The 25,186-nt window shown below is 61.3% G+C and overlaps 71 non-coding genes and 3 pseudogenes across 71 annotated transcripts; all 74 read left to right on the top strand.

Moving 5' to 3' along the window:
• Nucleotides 1–152: 152 nt before the first annotated feature.
• On the top strand, nucleotides 153–271 carry LOC122977428. The gene has a single exon (XR_006401659.1). It is a non-coding gene; the product is annotated as a 5S ribosomal RNA (ribosomal RNA).
• A 224-nt stretch (nucleotides 272–495) lies between these two features.
• LOC122978089 lies at nucleotides 496–614 on the top strand. Its single transcript, XR_006402298.1, has one exon. It is a non-coding gene; the product is annotated as a 5S ribosomal RNA (ribosomal RNA).
• A 209-nt stretch (nucleotides 615–823) lies between these two features.
• On the top strand, nucleotides 824–942 carry LOC122977429. Its single transcript, XR_006401660.1, has one exon. It is a non-coding gene; the product is annotated as a 5S ribosomal RNA (ribosomal RNA).
• A 224-nt stretch (nucleotides 943–1,166) lies between these two features.
• Nucleotides 1,167–1,285, top strand: LOC122977814. Its single transcript, XR_006402030.1, has one exon. It is a non-coding gene; the product is annotated as a 5S ribosomal RNA (ribosomal RNA).
• A 209-nt stretch (nucleotides 1,286–1,494) lies between these two features.
• Nucleotides 1,495–1,613, top strand: LOC122977430. Its single transcript, XR_006401661.1, has one exon. It is a non-coding gene; the product is annotated as a 5S ribosomal RNA (ribosomal RNA).
• A 224-nt stretch (nucleotides 1,614–1,837) lies between these two features.
• On the top strand, nucleotides 1,838–1,956 carry LOC122978091. The gene has a single exon (XR_006402299.1). It is a non-coding gene; the product is annotated as a 5S ribosomal RNA (ribosomal RNA).
• A 209-nt stretch (nucleotides 1,957–2,165) lies between these two features.
• LOC122977431 lies at nucleotides 2,166–2,284 on the top strand. The gene has a single exon (XR_006401662.1). It is a non-coding gene; the product is annotated as a 5S ribosomal RNA (ribosomal RNA).
• Nucleotides 2,285–2,493: 209 nt separating this feature from the next.
• On the top strand, nucleotides 2,494–2,612 carry LOC122977432. The gene has a single exon (XR_006401663.1). It is a non-coding gene; the product is annotated as a 5S ribosomal RNA (ribosomal RNA).
• Nucleotides 2,613–2,836: 224 nt separating this feature from the next.
• LOC122977735 lies at nucleotides 2,837–2,955 on the top strand. Its single transcript, XR_006401953.1, has one exon. It is a non-coding gene; the product is annotated as a 5S ribosomal RNA (ribosomal RNA).
• Nucleotides 2,956–3,179: 224 nt separating this feature from the next.
• LOC122977433 lies at nucleotides 3,180–3,298 on the top strand. Its single transcript, XR_006401664.1, has one exon. It is a non-coding gene; the product is annotated as a 5S ribosomal RNA (ribosomal RNA).
• Nucleotides 3,299–3,522: 224 nt separating this feature from the next.
• Nucleotides 3,523–3,641, top strand: LOC122977815. Its single transcript, XR_006402031.1, has one exon. It is a non-coding gene; the product is annotated as a 5S ribosomal RNA (ribosomal RNA).
• Nucleotides 3,642–3,850: 209 nt separating this feature from the next.
• LOC122978128 lies at nucleotides 3,851–3,969 on the top strand. The gene has a single exon (XR_006402334.1). It is a non-coding gene; the product is annotated as a 5S ribosomal RNA (ribosomal RNA).
• A 209-nt stretch (nucleotides 3,970–4,178) lies between these two features.
• On the top strand, nucleotides 4,179–4,297 carry LOC122978121. Its single transcript, XR_006402328.1, has one exon. It is a non-coding gene; the product is annotated as a 5S ribosomal RNA (ribosomal RNA).
• A 351-nt stretch (nucleotides 4,298–4,648) lies between these two features.
• Nucleotides 4,649–4,767, top strand: LOC122978006. Its single transcript, XR_006402217.1, has one exon. It is a non-coding gene; the product is annotated as a 5S ribosomal RNA (ribosomal RNA).
• Nucleotides 4,768–4,991: 224 nt separating this feature from the next.
• On the top strand, nucleotides 4,992–5,110 carry LOC122977434. Its single transcript, XR_006401665.1, has one exon. It is a non-coding gene; the product is annotated as a 5S ribosomal RNA (ribosomal RNA).
• Nucleotides 5,111–5,319: 209 nt separating this feature from the next.
• LOC122977435 lies at nucleotides 5,320–5,438 on the top strand. Its single transcript, XR_006401666.1, has one exon. It is a non-coding gene; the product is annotated as a 5S ribosomal RNA (ribosomal RNA).
• Nucleotides 5,439–5,647: 209 nt separating this feature from the next.
• On the top strand, nucleotides 5,648–5,766 carry LOC122977436. The gene has a single exon (XR_006401667.1). It is a non-coding gene; the product is annotated as a 5S ribosomal RNA (ribosomal RNA).
• Nucleotides 5,767–5,990: 224 nt separating this feature from the next.
• Nucleotides 5,991–6,109, top strand: LOC122977438. Its single transcript, XR_006401669.1, has one exon. It is a non-coding gene; the product is annotated as a 5S ribosomal RNA (ribosomal RNA).
• Nucleotides 6,110–6,333: 224 nt separating this feature from the next.
• LOC122977439 lies at nucleotides 6,334–6,452 on the top strand. The gene has a single exon (XR_006401670.1). It is a non-coding gene; the product is annotated as a 5S ribosomal RNA (ribosomal RNA).
• Nucleotides 6,453–6,661: 209 nt separating this feature from the next.
• LOC122978109 lies at nucleotides 6,662–6,780 on the top strand. Its single transcript, XR_006402316.1, has one exon. It is a non-coding gene; the product is annotated as a 5S ribosomal RNA (ribosomal RNA).
• A 209-nt stretch (nucleotides 6,781–6,989) lies between these two features.
• Nucleotides 6,990–7,108, top strand: LOC122977816. The gene has a single exon (XR_006402032.1). It is a non-coding gene; the product is annotated as a 5S ribosomal RNA (ribosomal RNA).
• Nucleotides 7,109–7,317: 209 nt separating this feature from the next.
• On the top strand, nucleotides 7,318–7,436 carry LOC122977440. Its single transcript, XR_006401671.1, has one exon. It is a non-coding gene; the product is annotated as a 5S ribosomal RNA (ribosomal RNA).
• Nucleotides 7,437–7,660: 224 nt separating this feature from the next.
• On the top strand, nucleotides 7,661–7,779 carry LOC122977817. The gene has a single exon (XR_006402033.1). It is a non-coding gene; the product is annotated as a 5S ribosomal RNA (ribosomal RNA).
• A 209-nt stretch (nucleotides 7,780–7,988) lies between these two features.
• Nucleotides 7,989–8,107, top strand: LOC122978110. Its single transcript, XR_006402317.1, has one exon. It is a non-coding gene; the product is annotated as a 5S ribosomal RNA (ribosomal RNA).
• A 209-nt stretch (nucleotides 8,108–8,316) lies between these two features.
• On the top strand, nucleotides 8,317–8,435 carry LOC122978054. The gene has a single exon (XR_006402264.1). It is a non-coding gene; the product is annotated as a 5S ribosomal RNA (ribosomal RNA).
• Nucleotides 8,436–8,644: 209 nt separating this feature from the next.
• On the top strand, nucleotides 8,645–8,763 carry LOC122977441. Its single transcript, XR_006401672.1, has one exon. It is a non-coding gene; the product is annotated as a 5S ribosomal RNA (ribosomal RNA).
• A 224-nt stretch (nucleotides 8,764–8,987) lies between these two features.
• On the top strand, nucleotides 8,988–9,096 carry LOC122978180 (annotated as a pseudogene).
• A 224-nt stretch (nucleotides 9,097–9,320) lies between these two features.
• Nucleotides 9,321–9,439, top strand: LOC122977443. The gene has a single exon (XR_006401673.1). It is a non-coding gene; the product is annotated as a 5S ribosomal RNA (ribosomal RNA).
• Nucleotides 9,440–9,663: 224 nt separating this feature from the next.
• LOC122977445 lies at nucleotides 9,664–9,782 on the top strand. Its single transcript, XR_006401675.1, has one exon. It is a non-coding gene; the product is annotated as a 5S ribosomal RNA (ribosomal RNA).
• Nucleotides 9,783–10,006: 224 nt separating this feature from the next.
• On the top strand, nucleotides 10,007–10,125 carry LOC122977446. The gene has a single exon (XR_006401676.1). It is a non-coding gene; the product is annotated as a 5S ribosomal RNA (ribosomal RNA).
• Nucleotides 10,126–10,349: 224 nt separating this feature from the next.
• LOC122977447 lies at nucleotides 10,350–10,468 on the top strand. Its single transcript, XR_006401677.1, has one exon. It is a non-coding gene; the product is annotated as a 5S ribosomal RNA (ribosomal RNA).
• A 224-nt stretch (nucleotides 10,469–10,692) lies between these two features.
• Nucleotides 10,693–10,811, top strand: LOC122977448. The gene has a single exon (XR_006401678.1). It is a non-coding gene; the product is annotated as a 5S ribosomal RNA (ribosomal RNA).
• Nucleotides 10,812–11,035: 224 nt separating this feature from the next.
• Nucleotides 11,036–11,154, top strand: LOC122977449. The gene has a single exon (XR_006401679.1). It is a non-coding gene; the product is annotated as a 5S ribosomal RNA (ribosomal RNA).
• Nucleotides 11,155–11,378: 224 nt separating this feature from the next.
• On the top strand, nucleotides 11,379–11,497 carry LOC122977818. Its single transcript, XR_006402034.1, has one exon. It is a non-coding gene; the product is annotated as a 5S ribosomal RNA (ribosomal RNA).
• A 209-nt stretch (nucleotides 11,498–11,706) lies between these two features.
• On the top strand, nucleotides 11,707–11,825 carry LOC122978111. The gene has a single exon (XR_006402318.1). It is a non-coding gene; the product is annotated as a 5S ribosomal RNA (ribosomal RNA).
• Nucleotides 11,826–12,034: 209 nt separating this feature from the next.
• Nucleotides 12,035–12,153, top strand: LOC122977820. The gene has a single exon (XR_006402036.1). It is a non-coding gene; the product is annotated as a 5S ribosomal RNA (ribosomal RNA).
• A 209-nt stretch (nucleotides 12,154–12,362) lies between these two features.
• Nucleotides 12,363–12,481, top strand: LOC122977451. The gene has a single exon (XR_006401681.1). It is a non-coding gene; the product is annotated as a 5S ribosomal RNA (ribosomal RNA).
• Nucleotides 12,482–12,705: 224 nt separating this feature from the next.
• LOC122978181 lies at nucleotides 12,706–12,814 on the top strand (annotated as a pseudogene).
• Nucleotides 12,815–13,038: 224 nt separating this feature from the next.
• LOC122977452 lies at nucleotides 13,039–13,157 on the top strand. Its single transcript, XR_006401682.1, has one exon. It is a non-coding gene; the product is annotated as a 5S ribosomal RNA (ribosomal RNA).
• A 224-nt stretch (nucleotides 13,158–13,381) lies between these two features.
• On the top strand, nucleotides 13,382–13,500 carry LOC122977453. Its single transcript, XR_006401683.1, has one exon. It is a non-coding gene; the product is annotated as a 5S ribosomal RNA (ribosomal RNA).
• Nucleotides 13,501–13,724: 224 nt separating this feature from the next.
• On the top strand, nucleotides 13,725–13,843 carry LOC122977454. The gene has a single exon (XR_006401684.1). It is a non-coding gene; the product is annotated as a 5S ribosomal RNA (ribosomal RNA).
• A 224-nt stretch (nucleotides 13,844–14,067) lies between these two features.
• On the top strand, nucleotides 14,068–14,186 carry LOC122977754. The gene has a single exon (XR_006401971.1). It is a non-coding gene; the product is annotated as a 5S ribosomal RNA (ribosomal RNA).
• A 224-nt stretch (nucleotides 14,187–14,410) lies between these two features.
• Nucleotides 14,411–14,529, top strand: LOC122977782. The gene has a single exon (XR_006401999.1). It is a non-coding gene; the product is annotated as a 5S ribosomal RNA (ribosomal RNA).
• A 224-nt stretch (nucleotides 14,530–14,753) lies between these two features.
• On the top strand, nucleotides 14,754–14,872 carry LOC122977455. Its single transcript, XR_006401685.1, has one exon. It is a non-coding gene; the product is annotated as a 5S ribosomal RNA (ribosomal RNA).
• A 224-nt stretch (nucleotides 14,873–15,096) lies between these two features.
• Nucleotides 15,097–15,215, top strand: LOC122977456. Its single transcript, XR_006401686.1, has one exon. It is a non-coding gene; the product is annotated as a 5S ribosomal RNA (ribosomal RNA).
• Nucleotides 15,216–15,439: 224 nt separating this feature from the next.
• Nucleotides 15,440–15,558, top strand: LOC122977457. The gene has a single exon (XR_006401687.1). It is a non-coding gene; the product is annotated as a 5S ribosomal RNA (ribosomal RNA).
• Nucleotides 15,559–15,782: 224 nt separating this feature from the next.
• Nucleotides 15,783–15,901, top strand: LOC122977783. The gene has a single exon (XR_006402000.1). It is a non-coding gene; the product is annotated as a 5S ribosomal RNA (ribosomal RNA).
• Nucleotides 15,902–16,125: 224 nt separating this feature from the next.
• Nucleotides 16,126–16,244, top strand: LOC122977459. The gene has a single exon (XR_006401688.1). It is a non-coding gene; the product is annotated as a 5S ribosomal RNA (ribosomal RNA).
• Nucleotides 16,245–16,453: 209 nt separating this feature from the next.
• On the top strand, nucleotides 16,454–16,572 carry LOC122977460. The gene has a single exon (XR_006401689.1). It is a non-coding gene; the product is annotated as a 5S ribosomal RNA (ribosomal RNA).
• Nucleotides 16,573–16,796: 224 nt separating this feature from the next.
• LOC122977461 lies at nucleotides 16,797–16,915 on the top strand. Its single transcript, XR_006401690.1, has one exon. It is a non-coding gene; the product is annotated as a 5S ribosomal RNA (ribosomal RNA).
• A 224-nt stretch (nucleotides 16,916–17,139) lies between these two features.
• LOC122977463 lies at nucleotides 17,140–17,258 on the top strand. The gene has a single exon (XR_006401692.1). It is a non-coding gene; the product is annotated as a 5S ribosomal RNA (ribosomal RNA).
• Nucleotides 17,259–17,482: 224 nt separating this feature from the next.
• On the top strand, nucleotides 17,483–17,601 carry LOC122977785. Its single transcript, XR_006402002.1, has one exon. It is a non-coding gene; the product is annotated as a 5S ribosomal RNA (ribosomal RNA).
• Nucleotides 17,602–17,825: 224 nt separating this feature from the next.
• Nucleotides 17,826–17,944, top strand: LOC122978419. Its single transcript, XR_006402579.1, has one exon. It is a non-coding gene; the product is annotated as a 5S ribosomal RNA (ribosomal RNA).
• A 224-nt stretch (nucleotides 17,945–18,168) lies between these two features.
• On the top strand, nucleotides 18,169–18,287 carry LOC122977464. Its single transcript, XR_006401693.1, has one exon. It is a non-coding gene; the product is annotated as a 5S ribosomal RNA (ribosomal RNA).
• A 224-nt stretch (nucleotides 18,288–18,511) lies between these two features.
• LOC122977465 lies at nucleotides 18,512–18,630 on the top strand. Its single transcript, XR_006401694.1, has one exon. It is a non-coding gene; the product is annotated as a 5S ribosomal RNA (ribosomal RNA).
• Nucleotides 18,631–18,854: 224 nt separating this feature from the next.
• Nucleotides 18,855–18,973, top strand: LOC122977786. Its single transcript, XR_006402003.1, has one exon. It is a non-coding gene; the product is annotated as a 5S ribosomal RNA (ribosomal RNA).
• A 224-nt stretch (nucleotides 18,974–19,197) lies between these two features.
• On the top strand, nucleotides 19,198–19,316 carry LOC122977466. The gene has a single exon (XR_006401695.1). It is a non-coding gene; the product is annotated as a 5S ribosomal RNA (ribosomal RNA).
• A 224-nt stretch (nucleotides 19,317–19,540) lies between these two features.
• On the top strand, nucleotides 19,541–19,659 carry LOC122977787. Its single transcript, XR_006402004.1, has one exon. It is a non-coding gene; the product is annotated as a 5S ribosomal RNA (ribosomal RNA).
• Nucleotides 19,660–19,883: 224 nt separating this feature from the next.
• LOC122977467 lies at nucleotides 19,884–20,002 on the top strand. The gene has a single exon (XR_006401696.1). It is a non-coding gene; the product is annotated as a 5S ribosomal RNA (ribosomal RNA).
• A 209-nt stretch (nucleotides 20,003–20,211) lies between these two features.
• On the top strand, nucleotides 20,212–20,330 carry LOC122978394. Its single transcript, XR_006402556.1, has one exon. It is a non-coding gene; the product is annotated as a 5S ribosomal RNA (ribosomal RNA).
• Nucleotides 20,331–20,554: 224 nt separating this feature from the next.
• Nucleotides 20,555–20,673, top strand: LOC122977907. The gene has a single exon (XR_006402121.1). It is a non-coding gene; the product is annotated as a 5S ribosomal RNA (ribosomal RNA).
• Nucleotides 20,674–20,882: 209 nt separating this feature from the next.
• On the top strand, nucleotides 20,883–21,001 carry LOC122977468. The gene has a single exon (XR_006401697.1). It is a non-coding gene; the product is annotated as a 5S ribosomal RNA (ribosomal RNA).
• A 209-nt stretch (nucleotides 21,002–21,210) lies between these two features.
• Nucleotides 21,211–21,329, top strand: LOC122977943. The gene has a single exon (XR_006402156.1). It is a non-coding gene; the product is annotated as a 5S ribosomal RNA (ribosomal RNA).
• A 209-nt stretch (nucleotides 21,330–21,538) lies between these two features.
• LOC122977469 lies at nucleotides 21,539–21,657 on the top strand. Its single transcript, XR_006401698.1, has one exon. It is a non-coding gene; the product is annotated as a 5S ribosomal RNA (ribosomal RNA).
• Nucleotides 21,658–21,866: 209 nt separating this feature from the next.
• LOC122977945 lies at nucleotides 21,867–21,985 on the top strand. Its single transcript, XR_006402159.1, has one exon. It is a non-coding gene; the product is annotated as a 5S ribosomal RNA (ribosomal RNA).
• Nucleotides 21,986–22,194: 209 nt separating this feature from the next.
• On the top strand, nucleotides 22,195–22,313 carry LOC122977470. The gene has a single exon (XR_006401699.1). It is a non-coding gene; the product is annotated as a 5S ribosomal RNA (ribosomal RNA).
• A 224-nt stretch (nucleotides 22,314–22,537) lies between these two features.
• Nucleotides 22,538–22,656, top strand: LOC122977471. Its single transcript, XR_006401700.1, has one exon. It is a non-coding gene; the product is annotated as a 5S ribosomal RNA (ribosomal RNA).
• Nucleotides 22,657–22,880: 224 nt separating this feature from the next.
• On the top strand, nucleotides 22,881–22,999 carry LOC122977472. The gene has a single exon (XR_006401701.1). It is a non-coding gene; the product is annotated as a 5S ribosomal RNA (ribosomal RNA).
• Nucleotides 23,000–23,208: 209 nt separating this feature from the next.
• Nucleotides 23,209–23,327, top strand: LOC122977475. Its single transcript, XR_006401703.1, has one exon. It is a non-coding gene; the product is annotated as a 5S ribosomal RNA (ribosomal RNA).
• Nucleotides 23,328–23,551: 224 nt separating this feature from the next.
• On the top strand, nucleotides 23,552–23,670 carry LOC122977476. Its single transcript, XR_006401704.1, has one exon. It is a non-coding gene; the product is annotated as a 5S ribosomal RNA (ribosomal RNA).
• Nucleotides 23,671–23,894: 224 nt separating this feature from the next.
• On the top strand, nucleotides 23,895–24,013 carry LOC122978149 (annotated as a pseudogene).
• Nucleotides 24,014–24,237: 224 nt separating this feature from the next.
• On the top strand, nucleotides 24,238–24,356 carry LOC122977477. The gene has a single exon (XR_006401705.1). It is a non-coding gene; the product is annotated as a 5S ribosomal RNA (ribosomal RNA).
• A 224-nt stretch (nucleotides 24,357–24,580) lies between these two features.
• Nucleotides 24,581–24,699, top strand: LOC122977755. The gene has a single exon (XR_006401972.1). It is a non-coding gene; the product is annotated as a 5S ribosomal RNA (ribosomal RNA).
• A 209-nt stretch (nucleotides 24,700–24,908) lies between these two features.
• Nucleotides 24,909–25,027, top strand: LOC122977478. Its single transcript, XR_006401706.1, has one exon. It is a non-coding gene; the product is annotated as a 5S ribosomal RNA (ribosomal RNA).
• Nucleotides 25,028–25,186: the final 159 nt, after the last annotated feature.

Below are 25,186 nucleotides of genomic sequence, written 5' to 3' on the forward strand. Positions count from 1 at the left end.
TCTGTGCAGAACTGTGCGCGGGAGTCCCACTCTCTGGTGTTTCTCCGAGGGAGGAACGGATGGGAACGCTCCCGGCGCAGCTGCCGCCTGGGCCTTGGAGGCGCGTCTGACGATCGCCACCCCTAAGAGGCCCATGCGTGGTACCTTGGACAGCTTACGGCCATACCACCCTGAACACGCCCGATCTCGTCTGATCTCGGAAGCCAAGCAGGGTCGGGCCTGGTTAGTACTTGGACGGGAGACCGCCTGGGAATACCAGGTGCTGTAAGCTTTTTCAATTTTCTCCACAAGCGCCCGTCCGCCGCGCTTAACGTAGGGATCCTCTCTCTTGTTTTCCTCCGTGTCTGTGCAGAACTGTGCGCGGGAGTCCCACTCTCTGGTGTTTCTCCGAGGGAGGAACGGATGGGAACGCTCCCGGCGCAGCTGCCGCCTGGGCCTTGGAGGCGCGTCTGACGAGCGCCACCCCTAAGAGGCCCATGCGTGGTACCTTGGACAGCTTACGGCCATACCACCTTGAACACGCCCGTTCTCGTCTGATCTCGGAAGCCAAGCAGGGTCGGGCCTGGTTAGTACTTGGACGGGAGACCGCCTGGGAATACCAGGTGCTGTAAGCTTTTTCACTTTTCTCCACAAGCGCCCGTCCGCCGCGCTCTCTCTTGTTTTCCTCCGTGTCTGTGCAGAACTGTGCGCGGGAGTCCCACTCTCTGGTGTTTCTCCGAGGGAGGAACGGATGAGAACGCTCCCGGCGCAGCTGCTGCCTGGGCCTTGGAGGCGCGTCTGACGAGCGCCACCCCTAAGAGGCCCATGCGTGGTACCTTGGACAGCTTACGGCCATACCACCCTGAACACGCCCGATCTCGTCTGATCTCGGAAGCCAAGCAGGGTCGGGCCTGGTTAGTACTTGGACGGGAGACCGCCTGGGAATACCAGGTGCTGTAAGCTTTTTCACTTTTCTCCACAAGCGCCCGTCCGCCGCGCTTAACGTAGGGATCCTCTCTCTTGTTTTCCTCCGTGTCTGTGCAGAACTGTGCGTGGGAGTCCCACTCTCTGGTGTTTCTCCGAGGGAGGAACGGATGGGAACGCTCCCGGCGCAGCTGCCGCCTGGGCCTTGGAGGCGCGTCTGACGAGCGCCACACCTAAGAGGCCCATGCGTGGTACCTTGGACAGCTTACGGCCATACCACCTTGAACACGCCCGATCTCGTCTGATCTCGGAAGCCAAGCAGGGTCGGGCCTGGTTAGTACTTGGACGGGAGACCGCCTGGGAATACCAGGTGCTGTAAGCTTTTTCACTTTTCTCCACAAGCGCCCGTCCGCCGCGCTCTCTCTTGTTTTCCTCCGTGTCTGTGCAGAACTGTGCGCGGGAGTCCCACTCTCTGGTGTTTCTCCGAGGGAGGAACGGATGGGAACGCTCCCGGCGCAGCTGCCGCCTGGGCCTTGGAGGCGCGTCTGACGATCGCCACCCCTAAGAGGCCCATGCGTGGTACCTTGGACAGCTTACGGCCATACCACCCTGAACACGCCCGATCTCGTCTGATCTCGGAAGCCAAGCAGGGTCGGGCCTGGTTAGTACTTGGACGGGAGACCGCCTGGGAATACCAGGTGCTGTAAGCTTTTTCAATTTTCTCCACAAGCGCCCGTCCGCCGCGCTTAACGTAGGGATCCTCTCTCTTGTTTTCCTCCGTGTCTGTGCAGAACTGTGCGCGGGAGTCCCACTCTCTGGTGTTTCTCCGAGGGAGGAACGGATGGGAACGCTCCCGGCGCAGCTGCCGCCTGGGCCTTGGAGGCGCGTCTGACGAGCGCCACCCCTAAGAGGCCCATGCGTGGTACCTTGGACAGCTTACGGCCATACCACCTTGAACACGCCCGTTCTCGTCTGATCTCGGAAGCCAAGCAGGGTCGGGCCTGGTTAGTACTTGGACGGGAGACCGCCTGGGAATACCAGGTGCTGTAAGCTTTTTCACTTTTCTCCACAAGCGCCCGTCCGCCGCGCTCTCTCTTGTTTTCCTCCGTGTCTGTGCAGAACTGTGCGCGGGAGTCCCACTCTCTGGTGTTTCTCCGAGGGAGGAACGGATGAGAACGCTCCCGGCGCAGCTGCTGCCTGGGCCTTGGAGGCGCGTCTGACGAGCGCCACCCCTAAGAGGCCCATGCGTGGTACCTTGGACAGCTTACGGCCATACCACCCTGAACACGCCCGATCTCGTCTGATCTCGGAAGCCAAGCAGGGTCGGGCCTGGTTAGTACTTGGACGGGAGACCGCCTGGGAATACCAGGTGCTGTAAGCTTTTTCACTTTTCTCCACAAGCGCCCGTCCGCCGCGCTCTCTCTTGTTTTCCTCCGTGTCTGTGCAGAACTGTGCGCGGGAGTCCCACTCTCTGGTGTTTCTCCGAGGGAGGAACGGATGGGAACGCTCCCGGCGCAGCTGCCGCCTGGGCCTTGGAGGCGCGTCTGACGAGCGCCACCCCTAAGAGGCCCATGCGTGGTACCTTGGACAGCTTACGGCCATACCACCCTGAACACGCCCGATCTCGTCTGATCTCGGAAGCCAAGCAGGGTCGGGCCTGGTTAGTACTTGGACGGGAGACCGCCTGGGAATACCAGGTGCTGTAAGCTTTTTCACTTTTCTCCACAAGCACCCGTCCGCCGCGCTTAACGTAGGGATCCTCTCTCTTGTTTTCCTCCGTGTCTGTGCAGAACTGTGCGCGGGAGTCCCACTCTCTGGTGTTTCTCCGAGGGAGGAACGGATGGGAACGCTCCCGGCGCAGCTGCCGCCTGGGCCTTGGAGGCGCGTCTGACGAGCGCCACCCCTAAGAGGCCCATGCGTGGTACCTTGGCCAGCTTACGGCCATACCACCCTGAACACGCCCGATCTCGTCTGATCTCGGAAGCCAAGCAGGGTCGGGCCTGGTTAGTACTTGGACGGGAGACCCCCTGGGAATACCAGGTGCTGTAAGCTTTTTCACTTTTCTCCACAAGCGCCCGTCCGCCGCGCTTAACGGAGGGATCCTCTCTCTTGTTTTCCTCCGTGTCTGTGCAGAACTGTGCGCGGGAGTCCCACTCTCTGGTGTTTCTCCGAGGGAGGAACGGATGGGAACGCTCCCGGCGCAGCTGCCGCCTGGGCCTTGGAGGCGCGTCTGACGAGCGCCACCCCTAAGAGGCCCATGCGTGGTACCTTGGACAGCTTACGGCCATACCACCCTGAACACGCCCGATCTCGTCTGATCTCGGAAGCCAAGCAGGGTCGGGCCTGGTTAGTACTTGGACGGGAGACCGCCTGGGAATACCAGGTGCTGTAAGCTTTTTCACTTTTCTCCACAAGCGCCCGTCCGCCGCGCTTAACGTAGGGATCCTCTCTCTTGTTTTCCTCCGTGTCTGTGCAGAACTGTGCGTGGGAATCCCACTCTCTGGTGTTTCTCCGAGGGAGGAACGGATGGGAACGCTCCCGGCGCAGCTGCCGCCTGGGCCTTGGAGGCGCGTCTGACGAGCGCCACACCTAAGAGGCCCATGCGTGGTACCTTGGACAGCTTACGGCCATACCACCTTGAACACGCCCGATCTCGTCTGATCTCGGAAGCCAAGCAGGGTCGGGCCTGGTTAGTACTTGGACGGGAGACCGCCTGGGAATACCAGGTGCTGTAAGCTTTTTCACTTTTCTCCACAAGCGCCCGTCCGCTGCGCTCTCTCTTGTTTTCCTCCGTGTCTGTGCAGAACTGTGCGCGGGAGTCCCACTCTCTGGTGTTTCTCCGAGGGAGGAACGGATGGGAACGCTCCCGGCGCAGCTGCCGCCTGGGCCTTGGAGGCGCGTCTGACGAGCGCCACCCCTAGAAGGCCCATGCGTGGTACCTTGGACAGCTTACGGCCATACCACCCTGAACACGCCCGATCTTGTCTGATCTCGGAAGCCAAGCAGCGTCGGGCCTGGTTAGTACTTGGACGGGAGACCGCCTGGGAATACCAGGTGCTGTAAGCTTTTTCACTTTTCTCCACAAGCGCCCGTCCGCCGCGCTCTCTCTTGTTTTCCTCCGTGTCTGTGCAGAACTGTGCGCGGGAGTCCCACTCTCTGGTGTTTCTCCGAGGGAGGAACGGATGGGAACGCTCCCGGCGCAGCTGCCGCCTGGGCCTTGGAGGCGCGTCTGACGAGCGCCACCCCTAAGAGGCCCATGCGTGGTACCTTGGACAGCTTACGGCCATACCACCCTGAGCACGCCCGATCTCGTCTGATCTCGGAAGCCAAGCAGGGTCGCGCCTGGTTAGTACTTGGACGGGAGACCGCCTGGGAATACCAGGTGCTGTAAGCTTTTTCACTTTTCTCCACAAGCGCCCGTCCGCCGCGCTTAACGTAGGGATCCTCTCTCTTGTTTTCCTCCGTGTCTGTGCAGAACTGTGCGCGGGAGTCCCACTCTCTGGTGTTTCTCCGAGGGAGGAACGGATGGGAACGCTCCCGGCGCAGCTGCCGCCTGGGCCTTGGAGGCGCGTCTGACGAGCGCCACCCCTAAGAGGCCCATGCGTGGTACCTTGGACAGCTTACGGCCATACCACCCTGAACACGCCCGATCTCGTCTGATCTCGGAAGCCAAGCAGGGTCGGGCCTGGTTAGTACTTGGACGGGAGCGCCACCCCTAAGAGGCCCATGCGTGGTACCTTGGACAGCTTACGGCCATACCACCCTGAACACGCCCGATCTCGTCTGATCTCGGAAGCCAAGCAGGGTCAGGCCTGGTTAGTACTTGGACGGGAGACCGCCTGGGAATACCAGGTGCTGTAAGCTTTTTCACTTTTCTCCACAAGCGCCCGTCCGCCGCGCTTAACGTAGGGATCCTCTCTCTTGTTTTCCTCCGTGTCTGTGCAGAACTGTGCGCGGGAGTCCCACTCTCTGGTGTTTCTCCGAGGGAGGAACGGATGGGAACGCTCCCGGCGCAGCTGCCGCCTGGGCCTTGGAGGCGCGTCTGACGAGCGCCACCCCTAAGAGGCCCATGCGTGGTACCTTGGACAGCTTACGGCCATACCACCCTGAACACGCCCGATCTCGTCTGATCTCGGAAGCCAAGCAGGGTCGGGCCTGGTTAGTACTTGGACGGGAGACCGCCTGGGAATACCAGGTGCTGTAAGCTTTTTCACTTTTCTCCACAAGCGCCCGTCCGCCGCGCTCTCTCTTGTTTTCCTCCGTGTCTGTGCAGAACTGTGCGCGGGAGTCCCACTCTCTGGTGTTTCTCCGAGGGAGGAACGGATGAGAACGCTCCCGGCGCAGCTGCTGCCTGGGCCTTGGAGGCGCGTCTAACGAGCGCCACCCCTAAGAGGCCCATGCGTGGTACCTTGGACAGCTTACGGCCATACCACCCTGAACACGCCCGATCTCGTCTGATCTCGGAAGCCAAGCAGGGTCGGGCCTGGTTAGTACTTGGACGGGAGACCGCCTGGGAATACCAGGTGCTGTAAGCTTTTTCACTTTTCTCCACAAGCGCCCGTCCGCCGCGCTCTCTCTTGTTTTCCTCCGTGTCTGTGCAGAACTGTGCGCGGGAGTCCCACTCTCTGGTGTTTCTCCGAGGGAGGAACGGATGGGAACGCTCCCGGCGCAGCTGCCGCCTGGGCCTTGGAGGCGCGTCTGACGAGCGCCACCCCTAAGAGGCCCATGCGTGGTACCTTGGACAGCTTACGGCCATACCACCCTGAACACGCCCGATCTCGTCTGATCTCGGAAGCCAAGCAGGGTCGGGCCTGGTTAGTACTTGGACGGGAGACCGCCTGGGAATACCAGGTGCTGTAAGCTTTTTCACTTTTCTCCACAAGCACCCGTCCGCCGCGCTTAACGTAGGGATCCTCTCTCTTGTTTTCCTCCGTGTCTGTGCAGAACTGTGCGCGGGAGTCCCACTCTCTGGTGTTTCTCCGAGGGAGGAACGGATGGGAACGCTCCCGGCGCAGCTGCCGCCTGGGCCTTGGAGGCGCGTCTGACGAGCGCCACCCCTAAGAGGCCCATGCGTGGTACCTTGGCCAGCTTACGGCCATACCACCCTGAACACGCCCGATCTCGTCTGATCTCGGAAGCCAAGCAGGGTCGGGCCTGGTTAGTACTTGGACGGGAGACCGCCTGGGAATACCAGGTGCTGTAAGCTTTTTCACTTTTCTCCACAAGCGCCCGTCCGCCGCGCTTAACGTAGGGATCCTCTCTCTTGTTTTCCTCCGTGTCTGTGCAGAACTGTGCGCGGGAGTCCCACTCTCTGGTGTTTCTCCGAGGGAGGAACGGATGGGAACGCTCCCGGCGCAGCTGCCGCCTGGGCCTTGGAGGCGCGTCTGACGAGCGCCACCCCTAAGAGGCCCATGCGTGGTACCTTGGACAGCTTACGGCCATACCACCCTGAACACGCCCGATCTCGTCTGATCTCGGAAGCCAAGCAGGGTCGGGCCTGGTTAGTACTTGGACGGGAGACCGCCTGGGAATACCAGGTGCTGTAAGCTTTTTCACTTTTCTCCACAAGCGCCCGTCCGCCGCGCTCTCTCTTGTTTTCCTCCGTGTCTGTGCAGAACTGTGCGCGGGAGTCCCACTCTCTGGTGTTTCTCCGAGGGAGGAACGGATGGGAACGCTCCCGGCGCAGCTGCCGCCTGGGCCTTGGAGGCGCGTCTGACGAGCGCCACCCCTAAGAGGCCCATGCGTGGTACCTTGGACAGCTTACGGCCATACCACCCTGAACACGCCCGATCTCGTCTGTTCTCGGAAGCCAAGCATGGTCGGGCCTGGTTAGTACTTGGACGGGAGACCGCCTGGGAATACCAGGTGCTGTAAGCTTTTTCACTTTTCTCCACAAGCGCCCGTCCGCCGCGCTCTCTCTTGTTTTCCTCCGTGTCTGTGCAGAACTGTGCGCGGGAGTCCCACTCTCTGGTGTTTCTCCGAGGGAGGAACGGATGGGAACGCTCCCGGCGCAGCTGCCGCCTGGGCCTTGGAGGCGCGTCTGACGAGCGCCACACCTAAGAGGCCCATGCGTGGTACCTTGGACAGCTTACGGCCATACCACCTTGAACACGCCCGATCTCGTCTGATCTCGGAAGCCAAGCAGGGTCGGGCCTGGTTAGTACTTGGACGGGAGACCGCCTGGGAATACCAGGTGCTGTAAGCTTTTTCACTTTTCTCCACAAGCGCCCGTCCGCCGCGCTCTCTCTTGTTTTCCTCCGTGTCTGTGCAGAACTGTGCGCGGGAGTCCCACTCTCTGGTGTTTCTCCGAGGGAGGAACGGATGGGAACGCTCCCGGCGCAGCTGCCGCCTGGGCCTTGGAGGCGCGTCTGACGAGCGCCACCCCTAAGAGGCCCATGCGTGGTACCTTGGACAGCTTACGGCCATACCACCCTGAACACGCCCGATCTCGTCTGATCTCGGAAGCCAAGCAGGGTCGGGCCTGGTTAGTACTTGGACGGGAGACCGCCTGGGAATACCAGGTGCTGTAAGCTTTTTCACTTTTCTCCACAAGCGCCCGTCCGCCGCGCTTAACGTAGGGATCCTCTCTCTTGTTTTCCTCCGTGTCTGTGCAGAACTGTGCGTGGGAGTCCCACTCTCTGGTGTTTCTCCGAGGGAGGAACGGATGGGAACGCTCCCGGTGCAGCTGCCGCCTGGGCCTTGGAGGCGCGTCTGACGAGCGCCACACCTAAGAGGCCCATGCGTGGTACCTTGGACAGCTTACGGCCATACCACCTTGAACACGCCCGATCTCGTCTGATCTCGGAAGCCAAGCAGGGTCGGGCCTGGTTAGTACTTGGACGGGAGACCGCCTGGGAATACCAGGTGCTGTAAGCTTTTTCACTTTTTTCCACAAGCGCCCGTCCGCCGCGCTCTCTCTTGTTTTCCTCCGTGTCTGTGCAGAACTGTGCGCGGGAGTCCCACTCTCTGGTGTTTCTCCGAGGGAGGAACGGATGGGAACGCTCCCGGCGCAGCTGCCGCCTGGGCCTTGGAGGCGCGTCTGACGAGCGCCACCCCTAAGAGGCCCATGCGTGGTACCTTGGACAGCTTACGGCCATACCACCCTGAACACGCCCGATCTCGTCTGTTCTCGGAAGCCAAGCATGGTCGGGCCTGGTTAGTACTTGGACGGGAGACCGCCTGGGAATACCAGGTGCTGTAAGCTTTTTCACTTTTCTCCACAAGCGCCCGTCCGCCACGCTCTCTCTTGTTTTCCTCCGTGTCTGTGCAGAACTGTGCGCGGGAGTCCCACTCTCTGGTGTTTCTCCGAGGGAGGAACGGATGGGAACGCTCCCGGCGCAGCTGCCGCCTGGGCCTTGGAGGCGCGTCTGACGAGCGCCACACCTAAGAGGCCCATGCGTGGTACCTTGGACAGCTTACGGCCATACCACCTTGAACACGCCCGATCTCGTCTGATCTCGGAAGCCAAGCAGGGTCGGGCCTGGTTAGTACTTGGACGGGAGACTGCCTGGGAATACCAGGTGCTGTAAGCTTTTTCACTTTTCTCCACAAGCGCCCGTCCGCCGCGCTCTCTCTTGTTTTCCTCCGTGTCTGTGCAGAACTGTGCGCGGGAGTCCCACTCTCTGGTGTTTCTCCGAGGGAGGAACGGATGGGAACGCTCCCGGCGCAGCTGCCGCCTGGGCCTTGGAGGCGCGTCTGACGAGCGCCACCCCTAAGAGGCCCATGCGTGGTACCTTGGACAGCTTACGGCCATACCACCCTGAACACGCCCGATCTCGTCTGATCTCGGAAGCCAAGCAGGGTCGGGCCTGGTTAGTACTTGGACGGGAGACCGCCTGGGAATACCAGGTGCTGTAAGCTTTTTCACTTTTCTCCATAAGCGCTCGTCCGCCGCGCTTAACGTAGGGATCCTCTCTCTTGTTTTCCTCCGTGTCTGTGCAGAACTGTGCGCGGGAGTCCCACTCTCTGGTGTTTCTCCGAGGGAGGAACGGATGGGAACGCTCCCGGCGCAGCTGCCGCCTGGGCCTTGGAGGCGCGTCTGACGAGCGCCACCCCTAAGAGGCCCATGCGTAGTGCCTTGGAAAGCTTACGGCCATACCACCCTGAACACGTCTGATCTCGGAAGCCAAGCAGGGTCGGGCCTGGTTAGTACTTGGACGGGAGACCGCCTGGGAATACCAGGTGCTGTAAGCTTTTTCACTTTTCTCCACAAGCGCCCGTCCGCCGCGCTTAACGTAGGGATCCTCTCTCTTGTTTTCCTCCGTGTCTGTGCAGAACTGTGCGCGGGAGTCCCACTCTCTGGTGTTTCTCCGAGGGAGGAACGGATGGGAACGCTCCCGGCGCAGCTGCCGCCTGGGCCTTGGAGGCGCGTCTGACGAGCGCCACCCCTAAGAGGCCCATGCGTGGTACCTTGGACAGCTTACGGCCATACCACCCTGAACACGCCCGATCTCGTCTGATCTCGGAAGCCAAGCAGGGTCGGGCCTGGTTAGTACTTGGACGGGAGACCGCCTGGGAATACCAGGTGCTGTAAGCTTTTTCACTTTTCTCCACAAGCGCCCGTCCGCCGCGCTTAACGTAGGGATCCTCTCTCTTGTTTTCCTCCGTGTCTGTGCAGAACTGTGCGCGGGAGTCCCACTCTCTGGTGTTTCTCCGAGGGAGGAACGGATGGGAACGCTCCCGGCGCAGCTGCCGCCTGGGCCTTGGAGGCGCGTCTGACGAGCGCCACCCCTAAGAGGCCCATGCGTGGTACCTTGGACAGCTTACGGCCATACCACCCTGAACACGCCCGATCTCGTCTGATCTCGGAAGCCAAGCAGGGTCGGGCCTGGTTAGTACTTGGACGGGAGACCGCCTGGGAATACCAGGTGCTGTAAGCTTTTTCACTTTTCTCCACAAGCGCCCGTCCGCCGCGCTTAACGTAGGGATCCTCTCTCTTGTTTTCCTCCGTGTCTGTGCAGAACTGTGCGCGGGAGTCCCACTCTCTGGTGTTTCTCCGAGGGAGGAACGGATGGGAACGCTCCCGGCGCAGCTGCCGCCTGGGCCTTGGAGGCGCGTCTGACGAGCGCCACCCCTAAGAGGCCCATGCGTGGCACCTTGGACAGCTTACGGCCATACCACCCTGAACACGCCCGATCTCGTCTGATCTCGGAAGCCAAGCAGGGTCGGGCCTGGTTAGTACTTGGACGGGAGACCGCCTGGGAATACCAGGTGCTGTAAGCTTTTTCACTTTTCTCCACAAGCGCCCGTCCGCCGCGCTTAACGTAGGGATCCTCTCTCTTGTTTTCCTCCGTGTCTGTGCAGAACTGTGCGCGGGAGTCCCACTCTCTGGTGTTTCTCCGAGGGAGGAACGGATGGGAACGCTCCCGGCGCAGCTGCCGCCTGGGCCTTGGAGGCGCGTCTGACGAGCGCCACCCCTAAGAGGCCCATGCGTGGTACCTTGGACAGCTTACGGCCATACCACCCTGAACACGCCCGATCTCGTCTGATCTCGGAAGCCAAGCAGGGTCGGGCCTGGTTAGTACTTGGACGGGAGACCGCCTGGGAATACCAGGTGCTGTAAGCTTTTTCACTTTTCTCCACAAGCGCCCGTCCGCCGCGCTTAACGTAGGGATCCTCTCTCTTGTTTTCCTCTGTGTCTGTGCAGAACTGTGCGCGGGAGTCCCACTCTCTGGTGTTTCTCCGAGGGAGGAACGGATGGGAACGCTCCCGGCGCAGCTGCCGCCTGGGCCTTGGAGGCGCGTCTGACGAGCGCCACCCCTAAGAGGCCCATGCGTGGCACCTTGGACAGCTTACGGCCATACCACCCTGAACACGCCCGATCTCGTCTGATCTCGGAAGCCAAGCAGGGTCGGGCCTGGTTAGTACTTGGACGGGAGACCGCCTGGGAATACCAGGTGCTGTAAGCTTTTTCACTTTTCTCCACAAGCGCCCGTCCGCCGCGCTTAACGTAGGGATCCTCTCTCTTGTTTTCCTCCGTGTCTGTGCAGAACTGTGCGCGGGAGTCCCACTCTCTGGTGTTTCTCCGAGGGAGGAACGGATGGGAACGCTCCCGGCGCAGCTGCCGCCTGGGCCTTGGAGGCGCGTCTGACGAGCGCCACCCCTAAGAGGCCCATGCGTGGTACCTTGGACAGCTTACGGCCATACCACCCTGAACACGCCCGATCTCGTCTGATCTCGGAAGCCAAGCAGGGTCGGGCCTGGTTAGTACTTGGACGGGAGACCGCCTGGGAATACCAGGTGCTGTAAGCTTTTTCACTTTTCTCCACAAGCGCCCGTCCGCCGCGCTTAACGTAGGGATCCTCTCTCTTGTTTTCCTCCGTGTCTGTGCAGAACTGTGCGCGGGAGTCCCACTCTCTGGTGTTTCTCCGAGGGAGGAACGGATGGGAACGCTCCCGGCGCAGCTGCCGTCTGGGCCTTGGAGGCGCGTCTGACGAGCGCCACCCCTAAGAGGCCCATGCGTGGTACCTTGGACAGCTTACGGCCATACCACCTTGAACACGCCCGATCTCGTCTGATCTCGGAAGCCAAGCAGGGTCGGGCCTGGTTAGTACTTGGACGGGAGACCGCCTGGGAATACCAGGTGCTGTAAGCTTTTTCACTTTTTTCCACAAGCGCCCGTACGCCGCGCTCTCTCTTGTTTTCCTCCGTGTCTGTGCAGAACTGTGCGCGGGAGTCCCACTCTCTGGTGTTTCTCCGAGGGAGGAACGGATGGGAACGCTCCCGGCGCAGCTGCCGCCTGGGCCTTGGAGGCGCGTCTGACGAGCGCCACCCCTAAGAGGCCCATGCGTGGTACCTTGGACAGCTTACGGCCATACCACCCTGAACACGCCCGATCTCGTCTGTTCTCGGAAGCCAAGCATGGTCGGGCCTGGTTAGTACTTGGACGGGAGACCGCCTGGGAATACCAGGTGCTGTAAGCTTTTTCACTTTTCTCCACAAGCGCCCGTCCGCCGCGCTCTCTCTTGTTTTCCTCCGTGTCTGTGCAGAACTGTGCGCGGGAGTCCCACTCTCTGGTGTTTCTCCGAGGGAGGAACGGATGGGAACGCTCCCGGCGCTGCTGCCGCCTGGGCCTTGGAGGCGCGTCTGACGAGCGCCACACCTAAGAGGCCCATGCGTGGTACCTTGGACAGCTTACGGCCATACCACCTTGAACACGCCCGATCTCGTCTGATCTCGGAAGCCAAGCAGGGTCGGGCCTGGTTAGTACTTGGACGGGAGACCGCCTGGGAATACCAGGTGCTGTAAGCTTTTTCACTTTTTTCCACAAGCGCCCGTCCGCCGCGCTCTCTCTTGTTTTCCTCCGTGTCTGTGCAGAACTGTGCGCGGGAGTCCCACTCTCTGGTGTTTCTCCGAGGGAGGAACGGATGGGAACGCTCCCGGCGCAGCTGCCGCCTGGGCCTTGGAGGCGCGTCTGACGAGCGCCACCCCTAAGAGGCCCATGCGTGGTACCTTGGACAGCTTACGGCCATACCACCCTGAACACGCCCGATCTCGTCTGATCTCGGAAGCCAAGCAGGGTCGGGCCTGGTTAGTACTTGGACGGGAGACCGCCTGGGAATACCAGGTGCTGTAAGCTTTTTCACTTTTCTCCATAAGCGCTCGTCCGCCGCGCTTAACGTAGGGATCCTCTCTCTTGTTTTCCTCCGTGTCTGTGCAGAACTGTGCGCGGGAGTCCCACTCTCTGGTGTTTCTCCGAGGGAGGAACGGATGGGAACGCTCCCGGCGCAGCTGCCGCCTGGGCCTTGGAAGCGCGTCTGACGAGCGCCACCCCTAAGAGGCCCATGCGTAGTGCCTTGGACAGCTTACGGCCATACCACCCTGAACACGTCTGATCTCGGAAGCCAAGCAGGGTCGGGCCTGGTTAGTACTTGGACGGGAGACCGCCTGGGAATACCAGGTGCTGTAAGCTTTTTCACTTTTCTCCACAAGCGCCCGTCCGCCGCGCTTAACGTAGGGATCCTCTCTCTTGTTTTCCTCCGTGTCTGTGCAGAACTGTGCGCGGGAGTCCCACTCTCTGGTGTTTCTCCGAGGGAGGAACGGATGGGAACGCTCCCGGCGCAGCTGCCGCCTGGGCCTTGGAGGCGCGTCTGACGAGCGCCACCCCTAAGAGGCCCATGCGTGGTACCTTGGACAGCTTACGGCCATACCACCCTGAACACGCCCGATCTCGTCTGATCTCGGAAGCCAAGCAGGGTCGGGCCTGGTTAGTACTTGGACGGGAGACCGCCTGGGAATACCAGGTGCTGTAAGCTTTTTCACTTTTCTCCACAAGCGTCTGTCCGCCGCGCTTAACGTAGGTATCCTCTCTCTTGTTTTCCTCCGTGTCTGTGCAGAACTGTGCGCGGGAGTCCCACTCTCTGGTGTTTCTCCGAGGGAGGAACGGATGGGAACGCTCCCGGCGCAGCTGCCGCCTGGGCCTTGGAGGCGCGTCTGACGAGCGCCACCCCTAAGAGGCCCATGCGTGGTACCTTGGACAGCTTACGGCCATACCACCCTGAACACGCCCGATCTCGTCTGATCTCGGAAGCCAAGCAGGGTCGGGCCTGGTTAGTACTTGGACGGGAGACCGCCTGGGAATACCAGGTGCTGTAAGCTTTTTCACTTTTCTCCACAAGCGCCCGTCCGCCGCGCTTAACGTAGGGATCCTCTCTCTTGTTTTCCTCCGTGTCTGTGCAGAACTGTGCGCGGGAGTCCCACTCTCTGGTGTTTCTCCGAGGGAGGAACGGATGGGAACGCTCCCGGCGCAGCTGCCGCCTGGGCCTTGGAGGCGCGTCTGACGAGCGCCACCCCTAAGAGGCCCATGCGTGGTACCTTGGACAGCTTACGGCCATACCACCCTGAACACGCCCGATCTCGTCTGATCTCGGAAGCCAAGCAGGGTCGGGCCTGGTTAGTACTTGGACGGGAGACCGCCTGGGAATACCAGGTGCTGTAAGCTTTTTCACTTTTCTCCACAAGCGCCCGTCCGCCGCGCTTAACGTAGGGATCCTCTCTCTTGTTTTCCTCCGTGTCTGTGCAGAACTGTGCGCGGGAGTCCCACTCTCTGGTGTTTCTCCGAGGGAGGAACGGATGGGAACGCTCCCGGCGCAGCTGCCGCCTGGGCCTTGGAGGCGCGTCTGACGAGCGCCACCCCTAAGAGGCCCATGCGTGGTACCTTGGACAGCTTACGGCCATACCACCCTGAACACGCCCGATCTCGTCTGATCTCGGAAGCCAAGCAGGGTGGGGCCTGGTTAGTACTTGGACGGGAGACCGCCTGGGAATACCAGGTGCTGTAAGCTTTTTCACTTTTCTCCACAAGCGCCCGTCCGCCGCGCTTAACGTAGGGATCCTCTCTCTTGTTTTCCTCCGTGTCTGTGCAGAACTGTGCGCGGGAGTCCCACTCTCTGGTGTTTCTCCGAGGGAGGAACGGATGGGAACGCTCCCGGCGCAGCTGCCGCCTGGGCCTTGGAGGCGCGTCTGACGAGCGCCACCCCTAAGAGGCCCATGCGTGGTACCTTGGACAGCTTACGGCCATACCACCCTGAACACGCCCGATCTCGTCTGATCTCGGAAGCCAAGCAGGGCCGGGCCTGGTTAGTACTTGGACGGGAGACCGCCTGGGAATACCAGGTGCTGTAAGCTTTTTCACTTTTCTCCACAAGCGCCCGTCCGCCGCGCTTAACGTAGGGATCCTCTCTCTTGTTTTCCTCCGTGTCTGTGCAGAACTGTGCGCGGGAGTCCCACTCTCTGGTGTTTCTCCGAGGGAGGAACGGATGGGAACGCTCCCGGCGCAGCTGCCGCCTGGGCCTTGGAGGCGCGTCTGACGAGCGCCACCCCTAAGAGGCCCATGCGTGGTACCTTGGACAGCTTACGGCCATACCACCCTGAACACGCCCGATCTCGTCTGATCTCGGAAGCCAAGCAGGGTCGGGCCTGGTTAGTACTTGGACGGGAGACCGCCTGGGAATACCAGGTGCTGTAAGCTTTTTCACTTTTCTCCACAAGCGCCCGTCCGCCGCGCTTAACGTAGGGATCCTCTCTCTTGTTTTCCTCCGTGTCTGTGCAGAACTGTGCGCGGGAGTCCCACTCTCTGGTGTTTCTCCGAGGGAGGAACGGATGGGAACGCTCCCGGCGCAGCTGCCGCCTGGGCCTTGGAGGCGCGTCTGACGAGCGCCACCCCTAAGAGGCCCATGCGTGGTACCTTGGACAGCTTACGGCCATACCACCCTGAACACGCCCGATCTCGTCTGATCTCGGAAGCCAAGCAGGGTCGGGCCTGGTTAGTACTTGGACGGGAGACCGCCTGGGAATACCAGGTGCTGTAAGCTTTTTCACTTTTCTCCACAAGCGCCCGTCCGCCGCGCTTAACGTAGGGATCCTCTCTCTTGTTTTCCTCCGTGTCTGTGCAGAACTGTGCGCGGGAGTCCCACTCTCTGGTGTTTCTCCGAGGGAGGAACGGATGGGAACGCTCCCGGCGCAGCTGCCGCCTGGGCCTTGGAGGCGCGTCTGACGAGCGCCACCCCTAAGAGGCCCATGCGTGGTACCTTGGACAGCTTACGGCCATACCACCCTGAACACGCCCGATCTCGTCTGATCTCGGAAGCCAAGCAGGGTCGGGCCTGGTTAGTACTTGGACGGGAGACCGCCTGGGAATACCAGGTGCTGTAAGCTTTTTCACTTTTCTCCACAAGCGCCCGTCCGCCGCGCTTAACGTAGGGATCCTCTCTCTTGTTTTCCTCCGTGTCTGTGCAGAACTGTGCGCGGGAGTCCCACTCTCTGGTGTTTCTCCGAGGGAGGAACGGATGGGAACGCTCCCGGCGCAGCTGCCGCCTGGGCCTTGGAGGCGCGTCTGACGAGCGCCACCCCTAAGAGGCCCATGCGTGGTACCTTGGACAGCTTACGGCCATACCACCCTGAACACGCCCGATCTCGTCTGATCTCGGAAGCCAAGCAGGGCCGGGCCTGGTTAGTACTTGGACGGGAGACCGCCTGGGAATACCAGGTGCTGTAAGCTTTTTCACTTTTCTCCACAAGCGCCCGTCCGCCGCGCTTAACGTAGGGATCCTCTCTCTTGTTTTCCTCCGTGTCTGTGCAGAACTGTGCGCGGGAGTCCCACTCTCTGGTGTTTCTCCGAGGGAGGAACGGATGGGAACGCTCCCGGCGCAGCTGCCGCCTGGGCCTTGGAGGCGCGTCTGACGAGCGCCACCCCTAAGAGGCCCATGCGTGGTACCTTGGACAGCTTACGGCCATACCACCCTGAACACGCCCGATCTCGTCTGATCTCGGAAGCCAAGCAGGGTCGGGCCTGGTTAGTACTTGGACGGGAGACCGCCTGGGAATACCAGGTGCTGTAAGCTTTTTCACTTTTCTCCACAAGCGCCCGTCCGCCGCGCTCTCTCTTGTTTTCCTCCGTGTCTGTGCAGAACTGTGCGCGGGAGTCCCACTCTCTGGTGTTTCTCCGAGGGAGGAACGGATGGGAACGCTCCCGGCGCAGCTGCCGCCTGGGCCTTGGAGGCGCGTCTGACGAGCGCCACCCCTAAGAGGCCCATGCGTGGTACCTTGGACAGCTTACGGCCATACCACCCTGAACACGCCCGATCTCGTCTGATCTCGGAAGCCAAGCAGGGTCGGGCCTGGTTAGTACTTGGACGGGAGACCGCCTGGGAATACCAGGTGCTGTAAGCTTTTTCACTTTTCTCCACAAGCGCCCGTCCGCCGCGCTTAACGTAGGGATCCTCTCTCTTGTTTTCCTCCGTGTCTGTGCAGAACTGTGCGCGGGAGTCCCACTCTCTGGTGTTTCTCCGAGGGAGGAACGGATGGGAACGCTCCCGGCGCAGCTGCCGCCTGGGCCTTGGAGGCGCGTCTGACGAGCGCCACCCCTAAGAGGCCCATGCGTGGTACCTTGGACAGCTTACGGCCATACCACCCTGAACACGCCCGATCTCGTCTGATCTCGGAAGCCAAGCAGGGTCGGGCCTGGTTAGTACTTGGACGGGAGACCGCCTGGGAATACCAGGTGCTGTAAGCTTTTTCACTTTTCTCCACAAGCGCCCGTCCGCCGCGCTTAACGTAGGGATCCTCTCTCTTGTTTTCCTCCGTGTCTGTGCAGAACTGTGCGCGGGAGTCCCACTCTCTGGTGTTTCTCCGAGGGAGGAACGGATGGGAACGCTCCCGGCGCAGCTGCCGCCTGGGCCTTGGAGGCGCGTCTGACGAGCGCCACCCCTAAGAGGCCCATGCGTGGTACCTTGGACAGCTTACGGCCATACCACCCTGAACACGCCCGATCTCGTCTGATCTCGGAAGCCAAGCAGGGTCGGGCCTGGTTAGTACTTGGACGGGAGACCGCCTGGGAATACCAGGTGCTGTAAGCTTTTTCACTTTTCTCCACAAGCGCCCGTCCGCCGCGCTTAACGTAGGGATCCTCTCTCTTGTTTTCCTCCGTGTCTGTGCAGAACTGTGCGCGGGAGTCCCACTCTCTGGTGTTTTACCGAGGGAGGAACGGATGGGAACGCTCCCGGCGCAGCTGCCGCCTGGGCCTTGGAGGCGCGTCTGACGAGCGCCACCCCTAAGAGGCCCATGCGTGGTACCTTGGACAGCTTACGGCCATACCACCCTGAACACGCCCGATCTCGTCTGATCTCGGAAGCCAAGCAGGGCCGGGCCTGGTTAGTACTTGGACGGGAGACCGCCTGGGAATACCAGGTGCTGTAAGCTTTTTCACTTTTCTCCACAAGCGCCCGTCCGCCGCGCTTAACGTAGGGATCCTCTCTCTTGTTTTCCTCCGTGTCTGTGCAGAACTGTGCGCGGGAGTCCCACTCTCTGGTGTTTCTCCGAGGGAGGAACGGATGGGAACGCTCCCGGCGCAGCTGCCGCCTGGGCCTTGGAGGCGCGTCTGACGAGCGCCACCCCTAAGAGGCCCATGCGTGGTACCTTGGACAGCTTACGGCCATACCACCCTGAACACGCCCGATCTCATCTGATCTCGGAAGCCAAGCAGGGTCGGGCCTGGTTAGTACTTGGACGGGAGACCGCCTGGGAATACCAGGTGCTGTAAGCTTTTTCACTTTTCTCCACAAGCGCCCGTCCGCCGCGCTTAACGTAGGGATCCTCTCTCTTGTTTTCCTCCGTGTCTGTGCAGAACTGTGCGCGGGAGTCCCACTCTCTGGTGTTTCTCCGAGGGAGGAACGGATGGGAACGCTCCCGGCGCAGCTGCCGCCTGGGCCTTGGAGGCGCGTCTGACGAGCGCCACCCCTAAGAGGCCCATGCGTGGTACCTTGGACAGCTTACGGCCATACCACCCTGAACACGCCCGATCTCGTCTGATCTCGGAAGCCAAGCAGGGTCGGGCCTGGTTAGTACTTGGACGGGAGACCGCCTGGGAATACCAGGTGCTGTAAGCTTTTTCACTTTTCTCCACAAGCGCCCGTCCGCCGCGCTTAACGTAGGGATCCTCTCTCTTGTTTTCCTCCGTGTCTGTGCAGAACTGTGCGCGGGAGTCCCACTCTCTGGTGTTTCTCCGAGGGAGGAACGGATGGGAACGCTCCCGGCGCAGCTGCCGCCTGGGCCTTGGAGGCGCGTCTGACGAGCGCCACCCCTAAGAGGCCCATGCGTGGTACCTTGGACAGCTTACGGCCATACCACCCTGAACACGCCCGATCTCGTCTGATCTCGGAAGCCAAGCAGGGTCGGGCCTGGTTAGTACTTGGACGGGAGACCGCCTGGGAATACCAGGTGCTGTAAGCTTTTTCACTTTTCTCCACAAGCGCCCGTCCGCCGCGCTTAACGTAGGGATCCTCTCTCTTGTTTTCCTCCGTGTCTGTGCAGAACTGTGCGCGGGAGTCCCACTCTCTGGTGTTTCTCCGAGGGAGGAACGGATGGGAACGCTCCCGGCGCAGCTGCCGCCTGGGCCTTGGAGGCGCGTCTGACGAGCGCCACCCCTAAGAGGCCCATGCGTGGTACCTTGGACAGCTTACGGCCATACCACCCTGAACACGCCCGATCTCGTCTGATCTCGGAAGCCAAGCAGGGCCGGGCCTGGTTAGTACTTGGACGGGAGACCGCCTGGGAATACCAGGTGCTGTAAGCTTTTTCACTTTTCTCCACAAGCGCCCGTCCGCCGCGCTTAACGTAGGGATCCTCTCTCTTGTTTTCCTCCGTGTCTGTGCAGAACTGTGCGCGGGAGTCCCACTCTCTGGTGTTTCTCCGAGGGAGGAACGGATGGGAACGCTCCCGGCGCAGCTGCCGCCTGGGCCTTGGAGGCGCGTCTGACGAGCGCCACCCCTAAGAGGCCCATGCGTGGTACCTTGGACAGCTTACGGCCATACCACCCTGAACACGCCCGATCTCGTCTGATCTCGGAAGCCAAGCAGGGTCGGGCCTGGTTAGTACTTGGACGGGAGACCGCCTGGGAATACCAGGTGCTGTAAGCTTTTTCACTTTTCTCCACAAGCGCCCGTCCGCCGCGCTTAACGTAGGGATCCTCTCTCTTGTTTTCCTCCGTGTCTGTGCAGAACTGTGCGCGGGAGTCCCACTCTCTGGTGTTTCTCCGAGGGAGGAACGGATGGGAACGCTCCCGGCGCAGCTGCCGCCTGGGCCTTGGAGGCGCGTCTGACGAGCGCCACCCCTAAGAGGCCCATGCGTGGTACCTTGGACAGCTTACGGCCATACCACCCTGAACACGCCCGATCTCGTCTGATCTCGGAAGCCAAGCAGGGCCGGGCCTGGTTAGTACTTGGACGGGAGACCGCCTGGGAATACCAGGTGCTGTAAGCTTTTTCACTTTTCTCCACAAGCGCCCGTCCGCCGCGCTTAACGTAGGGATCCTCTCTCTTGTTTTCCTCCGTGTCTGTGCAGAACTGTGCGCGGGAGTCCCACTCTCTGGTGTTTCTCCGAGGGAGGAACGGATGGGAACGCTCCCGGCGCAGCTGCCGCCTGGGCCTTGGAGGCGCGTCTGACGAGCGCCACCCCTAAGAGGCCCATGCGTGGTACCTTGGACAGCTTACGGCCATACCACCCTGAACACGCCCGATCTCGTCTGATCTCGGAAGCCAAGCAGGGTCGGGCCTGGTTAGTACTTGGACGGGAGACCGCCTGGGAATACCAGGTGCTGTAAGCTTTTTCACTTTTCTCCACAAGCGCCCGTCCGCCGCGCTCTCTCTTGTTTTCCTCCGTGTCTGTGCAGAACTGTGCGCGGGAGTCCCACTCTCTGGTGTTTCTCCGAGGGAGGAACGGATGGGAACGCTCCCGGCGCAGCTGCCGCCTGGGCCTTGGAGGCGCGTCTGACGAGCGCCACCCCTAAGAGGCCCATGCGTGGTACCTTGGACAGCTTACGGCCATACCACCCTGAACACGCCCGATCTCGTCTGAACTCGGAAGCCAAGCAGGGTCGGGCCTGGTTAGTACTTGGACGGGAGACCGCCTGGGAATACCAGGTGCTGTAAGCTTTTTCACTTTTCTCCATAAGCGCCCGTCCGCCGCGCTTAACGTAGGGATCCTCTCTCTTGTTTTCCTCCGTGTCTGTGCAGAACTGTGCGCGGGAGTCCCACTCTCTGGTGTTTCTCCGAGGGAGGAACGGATGGGAACGCTCCCGGCGCAGCTGCCGCCTAGGCCTTGGAGGCGCGTCTGACGAGCGCCACCCCTAAGAGGCCCATGCGTGGTACCTTGGACAGCTTACGGCCTTACCACCCTGAACACGCCCGATCTCGTCTGATCTCGGAAGCCAAGCAGGGTCGGGCCTGGTTAGTACTTGGACGGGAGACCGCCTGGGAATACCAGGTGCTGTAAGCTTTTTCACTTTTCTCCACAAGCGCCCGTCCGCCGCGCTCTCTCTTGTTTTCCTCCGTGTCTGTGCAGAACTGTGCGCGGGAGTCCCACTCTCTGGTGTTTCTCCGAGGGAGGAACGGATGGGAACGCTCCCGGCGCAGCTGCCGCCTGGGCCTTGGAGGCGCGTCTGACGAGCGCCACCCCTAAGAGGCCCATGCGTGGTACCTTGGACAGCTTACGGCCATACCACCCTGAACACGCCCGATCTCGTCTGATCTCGGAAGCCAAGCAGGGTCGGGCCTGGTTAGTACTTGGACGGGAGACCGCCTGGGAATACCAGGTGCTGTAAGCTTTTTCACTTTTCTCCACAAGCGCCCGTCCGCCGCGCTCTCTCTTGTTTTCCTCCGTGTCTGTGCAGAACTGTGCGCGGGAGTCCCACTCTCTGGTGTTTCTCCGAGGGAGGAACGGATGGGAACGCTCCCGGCGCAGCTGCCGCCTGGGCCTTGGAGGCGCGTCTGACGAGCGCCACCCCTAAGAGGCCCATGCGTGGTACCTTGGACAGCTTACGGCCATACCACCCTGAACACGCCCGATCTCGTCTGATCTCGGATGCCAAGCAGGGTCGGGCCTGGTTAGTACTTGGACGGGAGACCGCCTGGGAATACCAGGTGCTGTAAGCTTTTTCACTTTTCTCCACCAGCGCCCGTCCGCCGCGCTCTCTCTTGTTTTCCTCCGTGTCTGTGCAGAACTGTGCGCGGGAGTCCCACTCTCTGGTGTTTCTCCGAGGGAGGAACGGATGGGAACGCTCCCGGCGCAGCTGCCGCCTGGGCCTTGGAGGCGCGTCTGACGAGCGCCACCCCTAAGAGGCCCATGCGTGGTACCTTGGACAGCTTACGGCCATACCACCCTGAACACGCCCGATCTCGTCTGATCTCGGAAGCCAAGCAGGGTCGGGCCTGGTTAGTACTTGGACGGGAGACCGCCTGGGAATACCAGGTGCTGTAAGCTTTTTCACTTTTCTCCACAAGCGCCCGTCCGCCGCGCTCTCTCTTGTTTTCCTCCGTGTCTGTGCAGAACTGTGCGCGGGAGTCCCACTCTCTGGTGTTTCTCCGAGGGAGGAACGGATGGGAACGCTCCCGGCGCAGCTGCCGCCTGGGCCTTGGAGGCGCGTCTGACGAGCGCCACCCCTAAGAGGCCCATGCGTGGTACCTTGGACAGCTTACGGCCATACCACCCTGAACACGCCCGATCTCGTCTGATCTCGGATGCCAAGCAGGGTCGGGCCTGGTTAGTACTTGGACGGGAGACCGCCTGGGAATACCAGGTGCTGTAAGCTTTTTCACTTTTCTCCACAAGCGCCCGTCCGCCGCGCTCTCTCTTGTTTTCCTCCGTGTCTGTGCAGAACTGTGCGCGGGAGTCCCACTCTCTGGTGTTTCTCCGAGGGAGGAACGGATGGGAACGCTCCCGGCGCAGCTGCCGCCTGGGCCTTGGAGGCGCGTCTGACGAGCGCCACCCCTAAGAGGCCCATGCGTGGTACCTTGGACAGCTTACGGCCATACCACCCTGAACACGCCCGATCTCGTCTGATCTCGGAAGCCAAGCAGGGTCGGGCCTGGTTAGTACTTGGACGGGAGACCGCCTGGGAATACCAGGTGCTGTAAGCTTTTTCACTTTTCTCCACAAGCGCCCGTCCGCCGCGCTTAACGTAGGGATCCTCTCTCTTGTTTTCCTCCGTGTCTGTGCAGAACTGTGCGCGGGAGTCCCACTCTCTGGTGTTTCTCCGAGGGAGGAACGGATGGGAACGCTCCCGGCGCAGCTGCCGCCTGGGCCTTGGAGGCGCGTCTGACGAGCGCCACCCCTAAGAGGCCCATGCGTGGTACCTTGGACAGCTTACGGCCATACCACCCTGAACACGCCCGATCTCGTCTGATCTCGGAAGCCAAGCAGGGTCGGGCCTGGTTAGTACTTGGACGGGAGACCGCCTGGGAATACCAGGTGCTGTAAGCTTTTTCACTTTTCTCCACAAGCGCCCGTCCGCCGCGCTTAACGTAGGGATCCTCTCTCTTGTTTTCCTCCGTGTCTGTGCAGAACTGTGCGCGGGAGTCCCACTCTCTGGTGTTTCTCCGAGGGAGGAACGGATGGGAACGCTCCCGGCGCAGCTGCCGCCTGGGCCTTGGAGGCGCGTCTGACGAGCGCCACCCCTAAGAGGCCCATGCGTGGTACCTTGGACAGCTTACGGCCATACCACCCTGAACACGCCCGATCTCGTCTGATCTCGGAAGCCAAGCAGGGTCGGGCCTGGTTAGTACTTGGACGGGAGACCGCCTGGGAATACCAGGTGCTGTAAGCTTTTTCACTTTTCTCCACAAGCGCCCGTCCGCCGCGCTCTCTCTTGTTTTCCTCCGTGTCTGTGCAGAACTGTGCGCGGGAGTCCCACTCTCTGGTGTTTCTCCGAGGGAGGAACGGATGGGAACGCTCCCGGCGCAGCTGCCGCCTGGGCCTTGGAGGCGCGTCTGACGAGCGCCACCCCTAAGAGGCCCATGCGTGGTACCTTGGACAGCTTACGGCCATACCACCCTGAACACGCCCGATCTCGTCTGATCTCGGAAGCCAAGCAGGGTCGGGCCTGGTTAGTACTTGGACGGGAGACCGCCTGGGAATACCAGGTGCTGTAAGCTTTTTCACTTTTCTCCACAAGCGCCCGTCCGCCGCGCTTAACGTAGGGATCCTCTCTCTTGTTTTCCTCCGTGTCTGTGCAGAACTGTGCGCGGGAGTCCCACTCTCTGGTGTTTCTCCGAGGGAGGAACGGATGGGAACGCTCCCGGCGCAGCTGCCGCCTGGGCCTTGGAGGCGCGTCTGACGAGCGCCACCCCTAAGAGGCCCATGCGTGGTACCTTGGACAGCTTACGGCCATACCACCCTGAACACGCCCGATCTCGTCTGATCTCGGAAGCCAAGCAGGGTCGGGCCTGGTTAGTACTTGGACGGGAGACCGCCTGGGAATACCAGGTGCTGTAAGCTTTTTCACTTTTCTCCACAAGCGCCCGTCCGCCGCGCTTAACGTAGGGATCCTCTCTCTTGTTTTCCTCCGTGTCTGTGCAGAACTGTGCGCGGGAGTCCCACTCTCTGGTGTTTCTCCGAGGGAGGAACGGATGGGAACGCTCCCGGCGCAGCTGCCGCCTGGGCCTTGGAGGCGCGTCTGACGAGCGCCACCCCTAAGAGGCCCATGCGTGGTACCTTGGACAGCTTACGGCCATACCACCCTGAACACGCCCGATCTCGTCTGATCTCGTAAGCCAAGCAGGGTCTGGCCTGGTTAGTACTTGGACGGGAGACCGCCTGGGAATACCAGGTGATGTAAGCTTTTTCACTCTTCTCCACAAGCGCCCGTCCGCCGCGCTTAACGTAGGGATCCTCTCTCTTGTTTTCCTCCGTGTCTGTGCAGAACTGTGCGCGGGAGTCCCACTCTCTGGTGTTTCTCCGAGGGAGGAACGGATGGGAACGCTCCCGGCGCAGCTGCCGCCTGGGCCTTGGAGGCGCGTCTGACGAGCGCCACCCCTAAGAGGCCCATGCGTGGTACCTTGGACAGCTTACGGCCATACCACCCTGAACACGCCCGATCTCGTCTGATCTCGGAAGCCAAGCAGGGTCGGGCCTGGTTAGTACTTGGACGGGAGACCGCCTGGGAATACCAGGTGCTGTAAGCTTTTTCACTTTTCTCCACAAGCGCCCGTCCGCCGCGCTTAACGTAGGGATCCTCTCTCTTGTTTTCCTCCGTGTCTGTGCAGAACTGTGCGCGGGAGTCCCACTCTCTGGTGTTTCTCCGAGGGAGGAACGGATGGGAACGCTCCCGGCGCAGCTGCCGCCTGGGCCTTGGAGGCGCGTCTGACGAGCGCCACCCCTAAGAGGCCCATGCGTGGTACCTTGGACAGCTTACGGCCATACCACCCTGAACACGCCCGATCTCGTCTGATCTCGGAAGCCAAGCAGGGTGGGGCCTGGTTAGTACTTGGACGGGAGACCGCCTGGGAATACCAGGTGCTGTAAGCTTTTTCACTTTTCTCCACAAGCGCCCGTCCGCCGCGCTCTCTCTTGTTTTCCTCCGTGTCTGTGCAGAACTGTGCGCGGGAGTCCCACTCTCTGGTGTTTCTCCGAGGGAGGAACGGATGGGAACGCTCCCGGCGCAGCTGCCGCCTGGGCCTTGGAGGCGCGTCTGACGAGCGCCACCCCTAAGAGGCCCATGCGTGGTACCTTGGACAGCTTACGGCCATACCACCCTGAACACGCCCGATCTCGTCTGATCTCGGAAGCCAAGCAGGGTCGGGCCTGGTTAGTACTTGGACGGGAGACCGCCTGGGAATACCAGGTGCTGTAAGCTTTTTCACTTTTCTCCACAAGCGCCCGTCCGCCGCGCTTAACGTAGGGATCCTCTCTCTTGTTTTCCTCCGTGTCTGTGCAGAACTGTGCGCGGGAGTCCCACTCTCTGGTGTTTCTCCGAGGGAGGAACGGATGGGAACGCTCCCGGCGCAGCTGCCGC

This window comes from Thunnus albacares, chromosome 24 (assembly GCF_914725855.1).
Source record: "Thunnus albacares chromosome 24, fThuAlb1.1, whole genome shotgun sequence".
Taxonomy (NCBI): Eukaryota; Metazoa; Chordata; class Actinopteri; order Scombriformes; family Scombridae; genus Thunnus; species Thunnus albacares.